This window comes from Adiantum capillus-veneris, chromosome 15 (genome assembly GCF_014529385.1).
Source record: "Adiantum capillus-veneris isolate H3 chromosome 15, ASM1452938v2, whole genome shotgun sequence".
Taxonomy (NCBI): Eukaryota; Viridiplantae; Streptophyta; class Polypodiopsida; order Polypodiales; family Pteridaceae; genus Adiantum; species Adiantum capillus-veneris.
This window is the reverse complement of record NC_140945.1, coordinates 65,273,471-65,293,880: the sequence shown is the minus strand read 5'-3', so window position 1 is coordinate 65,293,880 and position 20,410 is coordinate 65,273,471. Positions and strand designations below refer to the sequence as shown.

General features: G+C 42.4%; 1 pseudogene; it reads right to left on the bottom strand.

The window, feature by feature from the left end:
* Positions 1–18,506: 18,506 nt before the first annotated feature.
* LOC147440801 (uncharacterized) lies at positions 18,507–19,211 on the bottom strand (annotated as a pseudogene).
* Between the last annotated feature and the right edge of the window lie 1,199 nt (positions 19,212–20,410).

Here is a 20,410-nt window from a genome sequence, read left to right as displayed (position 1 = left end):
TGGCGTCTAGGGTGTTGATTTGCAAAATCATAAAACTTGATATCTGCGATTGTCTCCCCACGCTCGCTTGAGCCGTCTGAACACTCGTTATCTGCATCGTTACTTAATTCCAGATGCTCAGAGGAGTTATAAAACTCTTCTTGTTCTGGTGAGTCTACATTCTCATCTCCTGCTGGTATAAGGTTTACCATGTAATAGGGTAGCACATCATAGCCATCCTTATCACAAAATTTTGTTGTTGGGCTATCTGTAATGGTACATATATCGAATGTTGCTAGTATGTGTTCCCATTTCAGAGGTTCTAAGGCATCTTTGGGAAAAGGTTCTGGAATATGATCCTTGTCCTCAATAGCTCTTTCTAAGATGCATTCCTCTCTTTTCAAGCTTCCACAATGTGAAGCTCCGCACATCCATATCTCTTTTTTTTCTGCCCTAACCATGCTAGGAGTTCGGACCCTGCCAATGTAGCCGAATCAAACTCTTCCATTGGTGTCTGGTTCACATCCTTGTAACTAGGGTCTTTTAGGTATATTTTGATTGTGGTCTCCCCACGTCTGAGGTATATGTGGTCATAACCCCAATCTTGTACCATCTTTAATTGTCTCATGAATGGTCTTCCCAAGATGATCTCATAATTGTTCTTTTTGTCAAAATCAACTATTGCAAATGTATGCTCATACTCAATTCCGCAAAAGCTTCCTTAGTTAACTCATTTAACGTTGTGCTCCTCTTCATATGTAAATCCTTCTGGAGATCTGAGTTTCTCAATCCTTGAATAAATATAATCATAAGTCTGGACTGGGTTGGTAGTTCTTCCACCGGGTAGAACTTCACATATCTCTTTAGTCGTAGGGCTGCCTTTCACACAGATTCCCCTTCTTTCTATTTGAATTTATGGATTTGTGAGACTGTATTATGAGCTATCCCCCTTTGTGAGAATTCCTCAATAAACTCATCAAAAACCTCCTCCACAGACTCAAAATATCTACGCTCCACAGAGTCAAACCAAGTGGCGGCATCCTCTTCTAGGGTAAGTCCAAACTCTGCAAATTGAGTAGGGAAGTCCAAAACTTCTTCAGCTTTAATTACACACACGAAGGCTGCTACATGATCCCTACGATCTCTGTTTCCCGTGTATTTCTTGTTTACCCATTTTTGCACCTGAGAAGGTCTAATTCTACGATGGTTTACAAATCTCATAATTGGTTCTCCTCATCTTACTCGATATATCTCCTCTAGCCTTCTGTAGTGGGAGGGTTCCTCTCCCAGAGGTGCTCCTAAGCCATAATTTAGTACGGTTCTTGGAAGAGGTGGTTCATATCTTCGAACTCGTTCTATGGGTTGTCTTCCGAGCTCTTCCGACTCTTGAGTTTTTGGCTTACTCTTACCTTGATACTGTGAATAGAGTGGTGGTTCTTGTAAATCTCTTAGCCCTCGTGCGGCTGGATAACCACCTCTATTTCGGTCTTGTTCTAATGTTGCACTTTGTTGAAGCAATGCCTGCAATGATGGTTGGGTTGCCTGATGGTTCTGGTAGTTGAACGTCTGCTGTCGGTTAGAATGTGATGTTGCGTCATACTCCTCTGAAAATGGATTTGTTGACTTTCTAGGGATATAGGTGGACCTTGGTACTTCTTCGGAGACATATGTTGATGTTTCTAGAACTGTTGCCTTATCTACCTTCTTTGGCAAAATTCGTTTGTATTTTCGCCCATACCTATCAACAAAAATGATATCCTTCCCCATAGAAATTTCATAAGAGAACAAGTAAAGAACCTTGTCATTGCTTAATTCATTTGGGAAGGGTTCTTTGCATCGAAAGTAAGAGACTACTCCCTAGCTCTCATGCTTGTAAATTTCTACATTCTCATTATAGGTAGAGACTCAGGTTGTTTTTTTATCATACATAAAAAGTGATCTAGGTCGATCAATTTTTGGGGGCGGCTCTTGAGTTTTTGAGACCATTTTTCCTTTTGCCACATTATCTGCATACCTATTGTAATCCTCAGGGTTGCTAACTATCAGATAGTGGTTCCCCTTTTCATCTTGGAATCTATCTCCATCATCATAGACTTGAATTATCTCTAGTCTCTGAGAAGGCCATTCCTCTATACAAATACACTTGCGTCCCCGATAGTCAGAATAAACTAGGGCTCCCCGAGAGTTTGTTCCTTCTAAGAAGATTATAGTGAACTTGGAATTGTTCAAAGGGTTTTGGGAGGTACTTCCTCCTAGCATTAGTCCTTCACCGGAGAAACCTCCGGACTATTGACTACCATCATGAAGGACTTATTTGATGAAGTGTCAGTATCACTACCTTCCTCAATGATTGGGGCTAATGGATCTAGCCTTGCCTGAGTTACGCTCTCCTCAGTGGATACTAAGCTACCCTGATCACCTGCCACTTTTTGGTCTCTAGGAATGTGTCTTCCTGATCTTAAATTCATCAAACTTATAATGCAATTTATCACAAATCCAACCACTTACTTGGCAAGGGATCAATTTTCGCACAACTTCTTGCCTTACTGCTGAATATACATGTACACAAGCGTTTAATTTCGGCATCAATCGAATCAAAGCATTTAACCACTAGAGGTAGTCTTAGTAATGGTTGGTACAACTGGAGGGTTAAATTCAACCACTACTGTACTCTATACACTTCTGATGCTCTTAATTAGGTCTGCCAATTTTGGATTGTACAACACCCAAGTGTTTGTCATTCTAGAGGTAAAGTCTTAATTCTGTCTTAGCTCCGTCAAAAGGTCAAACAAAGTCCAATTTCACTTCTGAGAGAATTTCTGGAACCCTTAAGTCAATTAGAACCTCTAGGTATGTCAACAGTTTAATTTTATCCAAGAAATGACCCTGTAGACATCCTACGCGTAGGATGTCTTTTTGCTTTGTTTCATCTAAAATTTGCAATGTAGCTTTCCTTTGATGTACTGAGCTCCCAACTGTTTTTACTTTTTGGTTTGGGTACCTATAAGCTGATCAACTGATCAGAAATCTGTTTCAGAAGCCTAATGTCCGTTTTGATGAATTCACCAGTCAAATCAACTCCAAATTGGACCAAACTTGACTAGGAGGTTTGTCTAAGGCTATATGAGAGCTTGATATGTCTGAAATATGGTTTTGGGCTTTTAATCATGCATTAGACAGCCTACGCGTAAGATGTCTTTTGCATCAGATTTTAACCCTACTTGGTCCACAGACTTTCCTTAATGTGCTGAACTCCCAGTTGTTCTTAGATTGGTGTTTGAATGTCAAAATACTCCAAACTTAGCTATTCTAGACTTTTTTCAGTCAAAAATGCTAAAGTTTTCTTAAACTCCAATTTTCTCACTCAATTGAGATGAAACCTTTCACATGCACTCAATAAATCATGTAGATCATGCACATGAAGACATCCTATGGTTTTGGTCTCAAAATTATGCCTTGGCACAATTTGGGTAGGATGTCTAGAAATTCCTGTCTTTTGGCCACAATCTATCAAGATATGGTCAATCTTCCACTTTCCAGGTGGAAATAGGGTAAAACCTATCTTCTAAACACTCTGGTCAACTCAGATTCTCCAACTTCTGGCTAGATCACCCTATAGACATTCTACACGTAGGATGTCTACTACCTTAAAATTTACTTTTTCTCTGTTAGTGGGCTTCCCTATGCTCTGAATATCTCTCAGCAATACTCACAGAAACTTTTGGACTTCAATTAAACTTCTTAAAAAAATTTATCGTCTTTTACAACTCTTTGATGAGCCTAACAACAAATATAACATGCAATAAGTGCTCCAGATCATAAATCATGATGTCCTACTTACCCTACTCCTACTCATCATGGACTCTCTAGGTCTTAGGAGGAGTCTAGGGAGTATGTGTGTCGGTTGCTTCCTGGCCTCCCACGGACTCTCAAGCTATCATTTCACCACCTCTACCACACCAACTCCTACTCTCCTACCTAATACTACCTAAGTTGAAGGATCTTGGCCAGACACATGCTCCCTAGACTCCTCCTAAGATCTAGAGAGTCCACCACCCTCTGATCCTATATAAATGTAAAATAAGACTCTGGCAAGCCAGACAATCCCTATACTCAAGGACTAGTCTCAGTAACCTACCTAGGGTTTTCGTCCTCGACAGCGGCGCCAATGTTGGCGGATACGCCGCGACGGACGTCAGCACAACGAGAACTCACCTAACTAGATTTGTCAGGTAAGGACAAAGCTCGACCAGCAGGCGCGTGGAAGCAAGCATAGGGTATCAACCTACACTCGACCAACTATTGACTACTTCCTACAGAGGTCTCTACAGAATGTCTAAGTTACAACCTTCAAAAGTACACAGGAGGAGATTTCCTACAATGCCTCCAAGAGCCAAATACCCATCAGACGTTCTTGAAACGCTACGAGACTTGAGGGATATCATATTAACACCAATAGGCCACTCTCCCTATGGTCCGTGACCCAAAGCCCTACCCTAAAACACCAAGGGAAAAATCACAAAGGCTGTATGACAGGTTTTTGCAGGTCGTTGTTTCTGAAAACTAAGGTGCCTAATGGGTAGCTCTACTCAATACGAACATGTGGATATGCTGAACTGCAAAAACAGACACCGTATGCTCACCGAATCACCAAAAATATCTCGCGGGTCAATCTCGTGAAGCCGGGCCGTACACATGCAATGTAGGTGTTGGCATGTAGCTCTCTCCGGGGGTAACATGTTGCACTTCTCCGCACTCGATTCCAACCACCAGTCTGCACGTAGCGTCAAGATAAACTCTCACTCTCTCTCGTACACAAAATACGCTTCTCACAGACACCTCATAAAATGAACAAAGGGTCCTCTTCACTAAGGTCAAAATTTGGTATAAATACCTTCCAAATACAATATTTCATGTTCCAAAGTAACATCCTACTCAGTCTAATGGCAACAAATAATATACAAAATTGGAAACTTCTGCAAGTCCCAAGTATTTACAAATGAAATTATAGGTTTTCTTAATCAGAGAATGACTACGTAAGATTTCTTTCTTTTTGCATTCTGCCAATCTTCAGTTGAGTGTAGCCGCCAATCTTCAATTAACAGAGGTACAAAGGGAAAAAGCAACAATGCTTAATAGATCACCTGCAATTCAAGCGCAACCGTGCCACTAGAAACCTTCCTTTTCCAGATCATCTTCAAAGATTTCTTGACTTTCGAACTGGGCGGTGGTTAGATGTGACAATCTCAGAGGCAAAGAGGAATGGAGTGTTGATTACTGAAGAGGAAGAGGAGATGTCAAGGGGTTGCAATTGGCATGTATATTTTCACAACTTCCTTGTTGAGCTCCACATGATCACATTGCTTTAATAACTTTTAGTCTCTTTCAATTTTGTGGCTGCAGTATCAAAAATATGGATCTATGTGGTCGCATGAGAAACACTCAGAGTGCAACAGATCAATGAAAAAAGGGTCACTTTTGATAGTGGTTTTAGGGCAAGCTTCTCCAAGAAAGTAGGAGTAGTGCCAGGGATGAGAACACAGGGACTAGCCAACTTGAATACTTTGGCTACATACAAGACATCTTGAAGATTACCTTTAGAAATTTTGATACAAGAGTGGATTGATTCAAGTGAACTCTAGGCGGGTGTGGACAGATGTGCGGGATACATCCGTACTTCCACAGCATTGTGAACAATTTGTGTTCACACACAATCCACTATGGATAAAAAATGATGAGAATGATCTATCTAAACCGTGCTGACTCTATGTCGTTCAAGTTGCTCCACAAATCAAGAAAGTGTGTGAAGGATTGGACGTTGAGGTCCAAGAGGTGATTCATGAACAAAGCGTAGGACCGATGGAAACTTTAAGTTTAGATTTTGAGGTGGATGTCAGCAGTGAGCAATTATCTGAACCTAGAGATGATGTGTCAAATACTGAAGCTGATGTGGAGAGCGACAAAGAAGTAGAGTTTGATGACAAAGATTCAAAAGTATAGATTGACATAAACATCTTTGATGCATCAGATCTCATAAAAGATGAGAGATTAACTAATGATTTTTACTAGGAACTCTTTTGTAGAACTCTTTTTATTAGTCTACGATACAGTTTAGATTCATTCATTTGTGTTGTAGCTTCGTTTATTTGTTATCTGTACTGAATAAGAGTTTCTTCTGTAAACTAATGTATTTTGTGGGTGTTTTTTGTGTATGATTAGACATGGCCACTGACGATGATCCATACTCTCCTAGTTTTAGTTTTCTTATCACTCCGGCCGGCATGTCACCCGAGAAGATGGGCTCGTTTTTGTCTCAATTCACTCTAGAGAAGATCGTGATGGCACATAACCTTTGGGTAGCAAGTTCCTCTAGACCTGCTATGACCGACCCTACGCTCGAGACTAGTGTGCACCCCTACATCGACTGGCCCCACACCTCAGTCGAGTGTGCCCCCTACGCCTAGGACTTGTGTGTCCCCTACACTGATTAGTGTTTCATCCTCAAGACGAGATAGGCATCGTTCTGGAGGTGGTGATTGTTGTGGATGCGGTGGTTGTTGTGGTAGCGGTTCTACCGATGCGTCCACACCACCAAGAGAGCGTCCACCACTCTCTTCAGTAGATAATTCACCGATTGGCACACCACGTACACCTTGGGGATCACAGAGCATGATCCTAACAAGTTGAACAAGAGCACATTTTCTTCACTCCATAGGAAGACATCTTTATGGGTGATTTGTTGTAGAGGGAGAACCACCTAAGAGAGCAAGTGAATGAACCTGCTCAAATACCTTACCTTCTAAAGGAAAGAGACCAATTGCTTAGCTGTGGTGGGTGATGACAAAGATACTAAAGATTGAATCTTGCTAGGGTCAGTCTCAATCCCTTTTTCTAAAATTACATGGCCAAGCAGAGTCACCTTGCTTTCACCAATGTGACACTTATCCACGTTAAGTTGGCCACTGAAGGTTTGCAGCCTAGCCACGCCATCATAGACATTGCTCAAATGGAGGGAGCGAGAACTGTAGATGCAAAATCATCTATGAAAACTTGTATTGACTTGCCAAAGTATGGATTGAAGACAAAATTTACATAGCGTTGGAATGTGGCTGGAGCATTGGTGAGTCCAAAAGGCATCACTCTGTAAGAAAAACATCCCCATGGTGTTATGAAAGTTGTCTTTTTTTGGTCTTCTTTCGTAACGCTAATCTAGCAGTAGCCTAAGTAGCCATCACATACTGTGTAGCGCTCATGACCTGCTACCTCATTGAGAATTTCATCTTGAAATGGGAGGGGAAAATGATCCCTCTTTGTGAGTGAGTTGAGAGGTTTGTAGTCTACACAAACTCTCCGCTTACCATTCTTCTTTGGTGCGACTACTATTGGAGAGACCCACTTTGAGTCTTCGACGGGATAAAAGAAACCTGCTTGTAGCAACTTCCTCACGTCCTTGAGCAATTCTTCTTGTTGAATTACCCCAAGCCTTCTGAGCTTTTGCACTATAGTCTTCCTTCCTTCCTTGAGCCTTATGCGGTGTTGTACCACTATGATGCATGTGATCTTGTCATAACCATCAATGAACAATGTGGTGAAGTTACTCAGCATAGAGACATATTCTTTCCTCTTTTCACTAGTTAACTCACTGGAGAGCATCTGATGTAAGTTACTTGTATCCACCAAAGGTTGCGTGCCTGATGGTTCCTCTTGGTTCTCCAGTGGTGTTTTAGATTGTGTCAATCTTTTTGGGTCTTTGAGGATGACCCCCATCACTTCGATGCTACTGTCACTCTCTTCGGTTGTTGTCGTCTCTTCTCTTGAGGTGGTCAAAGAGTCACTAGTGGGTTTTAGCATCCTTCATTTGGATCATTCTGGTACTCCAGTCTTGCTTAGCTTCCATTGCCATGAGCCATGGTCTTCCAAGAATTATAGGGTAGCCCTTCCCTTTGTGTGGCATGACAAAAATTTCCACCTCTACTTTTGTGTTGAATTCCTTCACTTTGACTGCATTCACAATGCCTACGCACTTTACTCTAACGGTATTTGCCATTTTAGCTCGACAAGTGCCAGCCTACTTACCTCTAGGCCTAGATGGTGCATCATTTTCTCATTCATGACGCATATCTGTGTGCCACCATCTATATAGACGTTTGAGATACATTGTCCCTTGACGTGGGCATCCATGATTGGTAGGATTCCGTTAAGATTCCTCCCAGAGATAGCCCCAACTATCCTTGGTCTTGACTTTCTACTACTTACCATCTTCGTCCATTGTCTCCTCATCCTTGGTGCAAGATGGAGTAATTAGGGCCAGGTTATCTTTGGACCCTGCATCAATACATCCTAGACTAGGTCATATGGTTAGCATACTCACCTAGTGAAAAATCCACAATGTCGATCTTCCATCAAGCATTAGATGCCTGCTTGCTAGACTCGCCTTTTCCTTTCATCTTCTCCTCCCGTTGAGAGGCTTCTTGGTGCCCGACACGCTTCACTCCCATGGCATCCACTTCTTCTACCTTCCAATTTTCTTTGTTCTTCTCTCGGACGGGTTCTTCTACCTTTGCCTTCCCTTTAGCTTCCAAGCTAATGACACTCATTGCTTCGTTTCTAGCATGTGGTGGAGATAGCGGTGGAATGAGAGGTTGTGGTGGTGGTGGTGGTTGTAAAGGTGGTTGAAGGATTTGGACTGGTGGAACGGGATCTAGTTTCCTGGATGGTGATAGTCTTGCCCTTGGTGGAGAGATCTGGTTCTCTCTTCCTCCTCTATTCAAGTTCTACCTTCTTAGATGTGGCCAGTAATACATGCCATGGCCGTCCTCCCCACAATTGTAGCAGTGGTATTCTTGGTTTTGTCTTCATTGTCCTCTCCCTTGATCTGGATTTTTGACAGGTGCATGCCCTTGCTGCACCAGATGCACGGATTGAGCTCGATTCCTCTGACTCGTTGACTCTAGCTTACATGTGCAGCTTCTTGTTTTTAAGGCAGGCTACTTCCACTGCCAACTCATACGTTGCTGCCAATCTCCCCTTCACCTTCTCTTTAATCGGCGACCACAAGCCATCAAATCTTTAAGCGGCGACCACAGGCCATCAATGAAACGCTCCTTCTTTAGGAAATTAGGTGCTCCTTCACCTTCCTCCGGTGAGGCAACCCATCTCTCCCACAATTCCAATAACTTGGATTTGTAAGTGGCATATTCTAGCAAACCTCCTTGCTTTAACTCTATCAGCAACTGCCATAACGTTTTGAGGTTGTGCCTCCACCAAACCTCTTCACAAAGGCAGCACACGTAGTACATCGCAGGCATTCTTGGTAGCTTGGGACAAAGCATTGTACCAAGACTTGGTTTCTACTTTCATCCCATTAGAGGAAAAATTTGTAGTCGTGAGGCATCATCATCTTTGTTGGAAACCACACAAGCGATGTCAAATTCATCCAAAAAATCGGTGGTGATGTCTTCTCCCTTTTTTTCACTGAATGTGGGAAAAGTGATACTTGCCATGGTAGTAACTCAATGAGCAAGAAATTACAAATTTGTTTTTCTTTTAATGTCACAAATGACTCAGTGGCTTATAACGGCTTCCTTACAGGGTTGGGTGGATAGATTTAAAATAATATAAAAATGAATACATTGAAATAGTGGTGGTAGTACAACACGAGAAAGATAATAGGGTTTGGGGAGCTAAGGATTTCTCCTAGCACCGTAGCACCAAACAGATACACAATCTTTTGTTGATAGAAGATTTTTCTATCTACATATATATTCACATGCATGTGTTGCAAAAACCTAAATGAAAAGGTGGTTGGTCTGTTATCCATAAGAGTAGAATACTTACTTACACCCTTACCATGTCGGTGTTGACAAGCTAGCACATCCACACGAATTCATCGCCCTTCATAGGATCTAGTTACCCTTCGTCGCTCAGCACGTATAGAGTGATGGCGACGCATTTGACTACTTCTAGCCTTTTAGCTAGCAGTAGATGCAAGTAATTACCGTAGTCGGCTTGTTGCATGAACTCCACTCCATTTAGTTGTAGCTCATCTCCAGCCCACTAGGTTTCACTCGTGGTGGATAGTTTCTTCTATTGAGAACAAGGCTATGGAGGATGCAGGTGAGAAGCCATGGCGTGCATCAGCTTGCAGAGAAACACGAGAGAGAGAGAGAGAGAGAGAGAGAGAGAGAGAGAGAGAGAGAGAGAGAGAGAGAGAAAGAGAGAGAGAGAGTCAATTGAACAATAAAACACGCTATATGATTGCATTAAAATATCTATATATAACTTTGTGAAATGATATCGACCAATCTTTGACTCATGAAAACTCCACTAAGCCTCTGCATGTGTGATGAGGTGTTCCCACATGCTAGACATCACTGCAAAGGGTTTGAATACCCAACAACCTCCCCTCTCAAGCCCAAATCACTGACAATGGACTTGAGAGAGATAGACCATGGTAGATTTCATTTACCCGAAACCATGAGTAGAAGCCCCCCCCCCTTGACAATAACATAGGTGTGTGTGTGTTCTTCCCTCAACCATCAATGTGAGACATACTGACCAAACAAGAAAGGGTGGTCTTACCATTATATTTTTATGGCAGTGTCTATAACCCATACAATTATTGAGAAATAACTGACATAAAGGAAACATAAAGACAGACTAAAGAAAAGCAAACTATAGGACATCACTTTCTATGAAAAGCATCGGTGTTGCATCCTCTTCATAACCTTCAACCATATTGATTTTCCACTTATTCTTCTTAAAGAATTTGTCCGGAGGATGATTAGTCTTTCCACAATGGGTGCAAGGATTTTTGTTGAAACAATCCTTGGTTTGATGATTGCTGCGTCCACATATCGCACAAGGTCTAGTGCTGGTAGTAGATCTGTTTGAATTTGCAGTTGAAGTGCAACCATGAGCTACATATGCAGTTGGTACGAAAGATCTAATTCGTGGTACTCGTTTCTCTTCTTCGTGCAATGAGTTAACAATACCATCCAAAGAAGGCAGAGGATCCTTCTCCTTTAAAATAGTGACAATTTGACAAAATTCTATCGGTAGACTATTCGAAAAACGACTATAAGATCTTCATGTGGCACATGGGCTTCAACATAAACTAGCTGTGTTTTGATGCTCTTTAGTCTATTAGCTAAAGCTGCAATGTTTTCATCTTCATGCATGCAAAGAGAATATAATTCCATTTTTAAACTCATTTTTGAACACTTAGCTTTGGCACCGAAAAACTTTTCTAACTCTATCTAGGCAACACTTGAAGAATCAACATCATCCAAATAATGAATAAAGTTGTCTTCTAAGGAAGCTAGAATGATACCAAAATCTTGTTTGTCTTTCCTCTGTTTCTCGGCAGAGAGGGCTCGAGTTACTATAGTTGTAGTGCCTGCTTCATTGGGTGCGAGAGGCTTGACCACGTTCCGTAGGTTTTTTCGCATCAGATAACCTTTGACTTTAATTTGCCAAATGTGGAAGCCGGATCCATTAAACTTATCCACCTTTCATGCCATCCTTGATATGCTTTACACTACAAAAAAAACCTTGTTGATCAACCTCTCAAGCGGTGTTTTGAAGTGCTTTGGGAATCCCACTAATTAATGTGTAAATGCTGATAAAAAATTCTTGACAAGTTGCTCTACTGTCCGTCCATACCTTCTTCATCGCCTTGGTAGATTTTGAAACATCACCTAGAATTCCTTGCATTTTGAGATGCTTGTCGATAACAATAGCTAAAATATGACGGCTTCAAAAGCTTGTTAGTAGTTCGGGTTTGATATACTACAAATCGAGTACCGAGCACCGAACCGCAGGGTGTGACTGCCCACTGTCTTAAAGGGTTAAATTAAGTTGGACACTTCTAATAAAGTGTGAAAAGAAAGAAAAATGGAGAACTTTGTCTCAAATGACAGCGCCGATGAAAGATGCGGTCGCAACAGGCTGTAGAGGGCTAAATAGCAGGCAAGAGTGCGTCGAAATTTCACCAGCATGCCAAGGCCACCTTGTTGATGCACGTTATGCCCAAATTGGTGCAAGTCGATCAATCATCTCTCTCCTGTGTAAGAGATTGCTCCTGTGTTGTTGAACCGAGGTGAGGCCTTGATGCCAAAACAAGAAAAGCTCTGATACCATGTGTTGAGAACAGGGCTATGGAGGATGCAGGTGAGAAGCCATGGCGTGCATCAACTTGAAGAGAAACAAGAGAGAGAGAGAGAGAGAGAGAGAGAGAGAGAGAGAGAGAGAGAGAGAGAGAGAGAGAGAGAGAGAGAGAGAGAGAGATTCCATTGAGCAATAAAACACGCTATATGATTGCATTAAAATGTCTATATATAACTTTGAAATGATATCGACCACTCTTTGACTCATACAAACTCCACTAAGCCTCTGCATGTGTGAAGAGGTGTTCCCACAGGCTAGACATCACTGCAAAGGGCTTGAATACCCAACATCTTCAATATGAGTTGTACGGGGAGAGGCAGCGGGGATAGTAGCCAAACCACTCCTCCTTAGGGCATGAGAGGCAGCGGAGATAGTAGCCAAACCACTTCTACTTCTGGGTTGTGAAAGTGGACTGGCAGCACTCGCATCTGGCATGCAAATCAGTAGGTGACCTTCCTCCGCTTTGCCTTGGATGACATTATTTTTGGTAAACTAGGCACGATTTTGCTTCTTAAACTTCAAGCACTCGTGTGGACAGGTATTTCTTCCCTTGGGGTCATGTGTTTTAGGACTAGCCTACCCCTTCCTTTCCTTTGGCTCCAGCAGCCCCTTTTGGCCACTTAGGAGCAGAGCTTGCTATACCTTTACTTGCAGATTCCTTAGGAAAGAGAGGCCTTATTGATCTTTTTCCTCCCTTCATATGGATGACCTCCTCGCGGTGGACATCGATGTAGATGATTTCTGCCTCTTCGTTACCTTCGTTGTTGGCATTCATTGATTGTGTGCTTTGGTCAATAGCAGTGATGGCATTTCATAGCCCTCCCACTTGATGCTCTTGATTTGCAGTTAGCATGAGCAATGCGAGATGGGAAGCTTACCTCTTGGATATTGATGATGCTACAGCCTGACAGTAGTATTTCAATGAAGGTGGTTAGTGTTTCTTCAATTTCCTCCTCCTCCGTTCTCCAATTGGAGAATTCTTGCAGCCATTCGTCCATGGTCGACAATGTGTGTTGTTTTCATCATTGTAAACTGGAGGTTTTTGATAAGCGCTCCTCAGTGGGGGCACCAAATGACAAGTGCAAAGTGCAACATGGACCTTGACGGCCTCAACGCCAAGAACGTGCACACCGAGATGGCCACGCAAAATGAATAGGGGGCACCACCTAGCTTTGAGCGGCTAGGACGCGGACAATGGTGATTTAAAATAGCACACACTGTACACCAAGAGAGAGAGAGAGAGAGAGAGAGAGAGAGAGAGAGAGAGAGAGAGAGAGATGTAGGTGATGAAAAGCCCTCGGGATGTGAGGGAAACTTGATTCAATGCAATATTTTCAGAAATCTTAGCTTCGGCAAGATGGCGACTATGGTGATAGAGAGAGGTAGAGAGGTAGAGAGAGATAGTGAGCCTATAGTGCGTTCTCTAGACATGACATCATAAGCACGGAGATTCTACTCTTGTGTGTGTGTGACAACCCTTGGATTCAGGGTGTGGACATGGCTTCCTTCTTCTAGTGTGAACTTCCCAAACCCCAATGTTCAAGTACCACCCAAAATGCTACACCACACTCATAGAGTGCTCTCCCAAAATGATGCCCCAAAATGCCCTCTCTGATAGTGACCTCTCAGTTCCCTTTTATAGGTGTTAGAATAATCTGATTAGGTTAGGGCCCTAATCAGGAGAGACAAAGCAAAGGAGTTGGGTCCTAGATGGTTGACCCTTGCTTTTGTCTTAGGAGAAATTTAAATGATATCTCCTAGGTGGGCCTTACTGACCATCACCTAGAGAGAGGTGATAATATACAATTGGATTTTTATACAAGATTTATGCTTGATTACCCTATGGATATTTACTACGGAGATGCATCGTGGATGCGATGTGGGTGAATTGTGAGCTTTGTTGGTGCGTCGGTGTAGCGCGTTCGCCAGTTTTGGGACCGACAGGGGCATGCCTTCGACGTCACCTCTTGAGTTGGTGTTGCCACCGCATGACTTGGTCATCTTTCTCCTTTTGTGTTGGGCGTTGATATCAATTATTTTCTTTTTTTTAATTTTTTTTGTGGGTGTGTATGGCGTGCGTGTACTGTGTTGATTGTGTGTATGTGTGTACGTGAGTGTTTGAATGTGTGCGTGCACGTTTGCGTGCTCGTGTATGTATGTGCATGTGTGGATAATGCGTGTATGTCTGTGCATGTGTGGATAATGTGTGTATGTGTGTATGGGAAGAGAGAGAGATAGGTGAGAGAGGGGGTAGTGTGGTGTGTGTGAGTGTGTAGGGATGTGGGTGTGTGTGTGTGTGTATGGAAACTGTGTGTCGGCAAGTGTGTGGGTGGGAACAAGAGAGTAGGAGATGGCTAACTACGTGCTGCTATGGCTAACTATAGAGAATGTGGGAGAGAGAGCATGAGTAAGATAGAGAGGATAGTGTGTTGTGTGTGTCAGTGTGTGTGTGTGTGTGTGTGTGTGTGTGCATGTGTGTGTAGGTGTGTGCTAAGAGAGAGAGAGAGAGATATATAATATGCTACGCTTGCGTTGCTGAACGAGGGGGAGAGAGAGAGAGAGAGAGAGAGAGAGAGAGAGAGAGAGAGAGAGAGAGAGAGAGCGGGAGTGAGAGATGGGGAGAGAGCAAGCTGAGGGGGTGAGGGGGTAGTGTGGTGTGTGGGTGTGTATGGTGTGTGTCTGTATGGAAAACGAGAGAAAGAGAGAGAGAGAGAGAGAGAGAGAGAGAGAGAGAGAGAGAGAGAGAGAGAGAGAGAGAGAGATTTTATTCGGTGCTGGTCACTTACACAGAGAGCAAGAGAGAGAGCGTGAGTGAGAGAAGAGAGAAACTTTAGTGTGTATGAGAGGGGAATATGGGGTGTGTGCGGGGGTTTGTGTGGATGACGAGAGAGCGAGACTTCTGCTATGCACCCTATGGGCTGTAACGAGAGGGGGGGAAACATAGGGAGGGAGAGGCTGTAGCGAGCCAGGGAGAGGGAGCATGAGGCTGAGGGAGGAGAGAGCATGTGATGGGGAGAGAGGGGGAGTGGGTAAGGGAGCACCCATGCATGGCGGCCCCCCTCCTATCGGGTGACGAGACCGAAAGGAAAGAGAGAGATATTACTTGTCATGCATCCTATGGGCCTGGTCCCCCTCGGTTGGTGAATGAGAGAGAGTGAGACAATTTTTTTGGTTTTTTATATGCGCTTTTCTCAACACAGGAAAGGGGTGTGTGTGTGTGTGTGTGTGTGTGTGTGTGAGAGAGAGGGAGAGAGAGAGAGAGAGAGAGAGAGAGAGAGAGAGAGAGAGAGAGAGAGAGAGAGGGGGGAATGTGAGTGTGTGTGTGTGTGTGTGTATGTGTGAAGCTTTACATAATGGGTTTGATGGGCCAGGCCATGAGGGTGATAAGGCTGGACAGTGAAGGGGGGGGGGGATGTGACGAGGCCACGCCAGTAAAATAGAGGGCTACGAGGGTGTGAGGTAGGGCAGGCGATGACGGGTCATAACCAGGGCATTGCCGAGCCCTTCAGTTGTGTCGTCGTGCTTTGGATAGAGGGAAAAGAGAAACGTTTCTTTTTTTTCTTTTGATTTTTGAAAACCGGCTATCAGTAGCTTTAGAAATCTCACTCTCTTTTCAGCTTGTATCTTTGTTGTTGCAAGCATTCTAAGCTTCTCCAATGTAATATAAGAAGCTTTACCCTTGAATTGAATATCAAACAAAGTTTTCTTCCATTGCTCACCCAATTTGGGATGCAAACAAAGCAAAATCTGGGCTATATCCTAGAAAATGCCTGTAAGTGGCTACATGTACAACTCTTCCCCATTCTATTAGCCAAAAAAAAACACCTCAAGGACTCTCATTCTCTCATCTTAGAATTAGCCTCTATCCCCTTCTCCCCCCATGTCACTCTCTTTACCTTTGATGTGGAATCATTGCACCCTAGCATTCCTATCCAGGAGGGACTTAACGCTATGAGAATATCTATCCTTGGCTTCTTTCCCTATCCCAAGATCCACTTCATTCTCTCCCTTGTCTCTCTCATTCTCAACCATCACTATATCTTGTTTAAAGGCAAATTCTGGCAGCAGGTCAAAGGAACCGCTATGGGGTCTAATTTTGTGGTAGTGTACGCCTTTCTTTTTCTTTGCCCTTTGGAGGAAGGTGGGAAACTTTTCTCTTCCCCTTCTCTCCTATACTTTAAGAGGTTCATAGACAATGCTTTTGGGGTGTGGGAAGGCCACCCCGCCATCCTAGAAAAGCACCTCCTTGAGTATGGGCATCCTCTCCAAAAGCATATAAAGATTACCCCCTTCATCTCTTCGCAGGAAGCTTTTATCTTGGACATACATTTTTTTAAAGGGCCCTCCTTTTCCTCTAAGGGGATTTTAGACACGCACTGCCACCAAAAACCTCTTAACTCTTACAACTACATCCCATGGCAATTTGGCACCCCACCCACTAGAAAATTGCCTTTATCTTACAGAGCTCAAAAGGTATATCATTAGGGAAAACTCGCTTGAGGTCTTTATTTCCATTTGCAACCTTTTATTCCATCGGTTGAGGGACAAAGGATACCCAGCGCCTTTTTTGAAAGCGTGTTTTCTGTATGTAACATATTCATTAAGGCCCAATCTCCTTCTTAAGGATAACCAGAAGAATGCCCCACCTTCCATTGTCAAAATCCCCTTTCCACCCTTCACCCATAAACTCAATCTAGCCCACTCCATTAACCAACCTCTTTCTAAACTTCTTGTAAAAAACCCCGAACTCCCCCCTATTTCCAAACCGGTCATTTGTTGGCTAAATGCACCTAATATGGGCAATCTTCTATCAGATAGGAACCCCCCTCTCCCTTTTCCTTACCTCCCCTCTATTCCTTAAATTTTCCTATCCCCCGCTTTTGTTCCCACCATACCACCCTCCTATTTCTCCATACTTTTGGTCATTGTCCCCCCCATACCACCCTCTTCGTACTCGATACTTTTTGTGATTGTTCCCCCCATACCACCCTCCTCTTACTCCACAAATTTTGGTCATAGTTTTTTTCACTCCCCATACCACCCTCCTCTTACTCCATAAATTTTTGGTCCGTCCCTTTCTCTTGGTACCCCCCCAATTAACACTCTTCAAACCTCCCTCTTTCCCTCCTTTTCCTAACCCATTTAAAGAGATAATCCCTCTCTATTAAAGCAACCTCATACTATTTAAACCATGTACCTACCTTGGGAACCCCTCTTCTCTCAAGTGGATACCTATTTAAACCCTCCTGCTCCTCTTGTATGGTTAACACCACTGAAGAGCTAATTGCAAAATTCATTTGGTGTTTAACCTATTTTTTCAAGACCTCCTCCCCCTTCCCCACTTCTCTACACGCTAGAGAATTTCTTCTCTCTCTCCCCTCTCTCTCACCTTTCTTTATTGGGCAAAGTTTAATTATCGCTCGCTCAGTTTGCTAGCTAGTCAAGTTATTCCTTGACTTTCATGAGAGAGAGAGAGAGAGAGAGAGAGTGACTGTGTCAACGAGGACGAGAGAGGGAGGGAATGAGAGAGAGAGAGAGAGAGAGAGAGAGAGAGAGAGAGAGGGAGAGAGACGTATGGTGGCCCCCCATCCAGATTGATGACACAGAGAACGAGAGAGAGAATCAACGAGAGAGAGAGAGAGGGAGTGTGAGTGAGTGTGTGTGTGTGTGTGTGTGTGTGTGAAGATTTACACAATGGATTTGATGGGCCAGGCCATGAGGGTGATAAGGCTGGCGAGTGAAGGGGGGGAGGGGGGATGTGATGAGGCCATGCTGCCAGTAAAATAAAGGGCTATGAAGGTGTGAGGTAGGGCAGGTGATGACGGGTCATAACCAGGGAATTGCCGAGCCCTTCGGCTATGTCGTGCTTTGGACAGAAGGAAAAAGAGGAACATTTCTTTTTTTTTCTTTTGATTTTTGAAAATCGGCTATCAGTAGCTTTAGAAATCTCACTCTCTTTTAAGCTTGTATCTTTGTTGTTGCAAGCATTCTAAGATTCTCCAATGTAATATAAGAAGCTTTACCCTTGAATTGAATATCAAGCAAATTTTTCTTCCATTGCTCACCCAATTTGGGATGCAAACAAGAAAAACCTTGGCCATGTATTCTATTACCATGTAACTAATAACAAGAAAAAGTAAATCTTGCCAACCTAATGATAAAAGTTGACATACCTTGCCAATCCTATATGAGATTTGCTTCTGAATCTTTGACTTCTCTTTTCCTATTTCATATGGCCTTTGTGCTTCTAGCATAGTCCTCTCAATTTTTTCCATAGCCATTGCTACATCCTTGCTATATTCAACCTTTATATATATATATATATATTTTTTTTTTGTGAAGATCAATTATTTAATGCTTCATTTTTTACAAAAGAAAACGATATAAGATACCAACTGATACACAAGCCTTGCCAAGTATCCTCTTGAAAATGGAAACCAAGACTCCTTGTTTCTCCCACTTGTCACTAGTTCTGTCTCCTCTGCCTTCAAAGAATTGATATATTTCTTTGCATCACTCTCACAAATATTGCTAATATTTACAAGAACATCCCTAAGCAATGGCTTGATTATTGCGTGCTCGTTCAACCTAAAGAAAAACTAAAGAGAAATAAAAAATACGTATTTATAATCAACTCAAAAAAGAGAGCTTACACATTCATTCGTTGTAGACAAGCAAGAAGTGCTATCTCAGGAACCTTTTTGGGATCTATGAGAGTGCACATCACCCTCACATGCTTTCCTTTGTCCTCTATAAGGAGTTTGGTTATGACCTCCATCCAAGCTTTTGTCAGATGATTCCCTTCCCATACATAGAACAATTTCTTTGACATAAAATTGAGTTCTTTTTTAGATGATACTTCCTTCTCAAACTCTATATCCACTTCAAGCCACATTGGATCCCACAAAATACCATACATCATCCATGACATAGGATTATTATCCATTACAAAGGTGAGTAGAGACTATAAGTGTTCCTTTCTCCCGCATATACTTTTCACTTTAGAATGTAGTTTTAAGTGATGTGAGATCTTTTCAAAGGCTCCTTACTTTGGCATAAGGCATAAACCTACAAAGGGGTATACAAGGGCATTTGTCTACTACCAAGACCATGCAACTGTCAATAACATCACCACCAACAGCTAACTGAATATAACTCGATATAAGTACATTGTTTTCATCATCATCATCTTCTTCTATGGTTTCAAGAGTATTCTCTTGGGGTAATTCCTTCTCCAAAGATGAAGAAATATTAATGTCAATTTCTCTCCCCTCTATCACTTCACTTGTAGTGGCTTTTCTCTTCTTAACATTTTTGTTAGGACTCTGTTTAGTTGTTGAAGGCTTAGTGGTGTTACGCTTACCTTCTACCCATTGATCTGCTATTCAAAGACATAAAATAATTGCACTTTTTTGAAACATATACATTGATGATACACCACTGATGATACACTATTGACAGGTTTTGGAAATTCTATCATAACTATAATGGTGAGGATTACTTACTCACCATTGTGTTTTAAGCATCTTTTCGAAGCTTTGTCAAAAACATAGCGGTGAAGATTGCATCCTCACCGCTATGTTTCTCACAATGTTTGGAAACTCTATAGAAAATAGAATGGTGAAGTATGACAGTTGTGATCATCGCTTGTTCTAGTTCCATGCAAATGTAATCGATTGTTAAAATTGAGGTAAATAACGTACTCTCATATCAAAACTTAAGCAATAGCCTAGCATTCACATAAGCAACTTTCACTCCAAAAAACTCCACCATGTAATAAGAAATGAAATCTTCATGTGAAACAATGCAAATAAATGATGCCAATCAAACTCAGCAAGCAAAAAATTTACTTGGCATCAGATTTTCCTTCAAGAAAATAAGTGAAAATAAGTGAAGACACAAAGTAGGAACAAGTATTTCTCCCTGTTCAAGACTTAGACATTAGGCAACCTACAACCAGGTTTTCTCCTCATGGGGGTGTTTTTTGAAGCGTTTGGAAACGCTTTGAAAAATAGCTTGGTGACTTGCAGCCATGCCCCCTCCTTATCGGGGTGTTTTTTGAAGCGTTTGGAAACGCTGTCGAAAATAGCTTGGTGAGGTGCTCAACAAAGGGTATGTTTGGAGACGCATCATAGGGGTGTTTTCTATAGCACTTGGAAATTTTGTTCCAAAAACCATGGTGAGAACATACCTTCTCTCACTCTCTCTACATGATAGTGAGTGAGTGATTTGAAAAGTGAGATCCATGGTGCATATTCTGAAC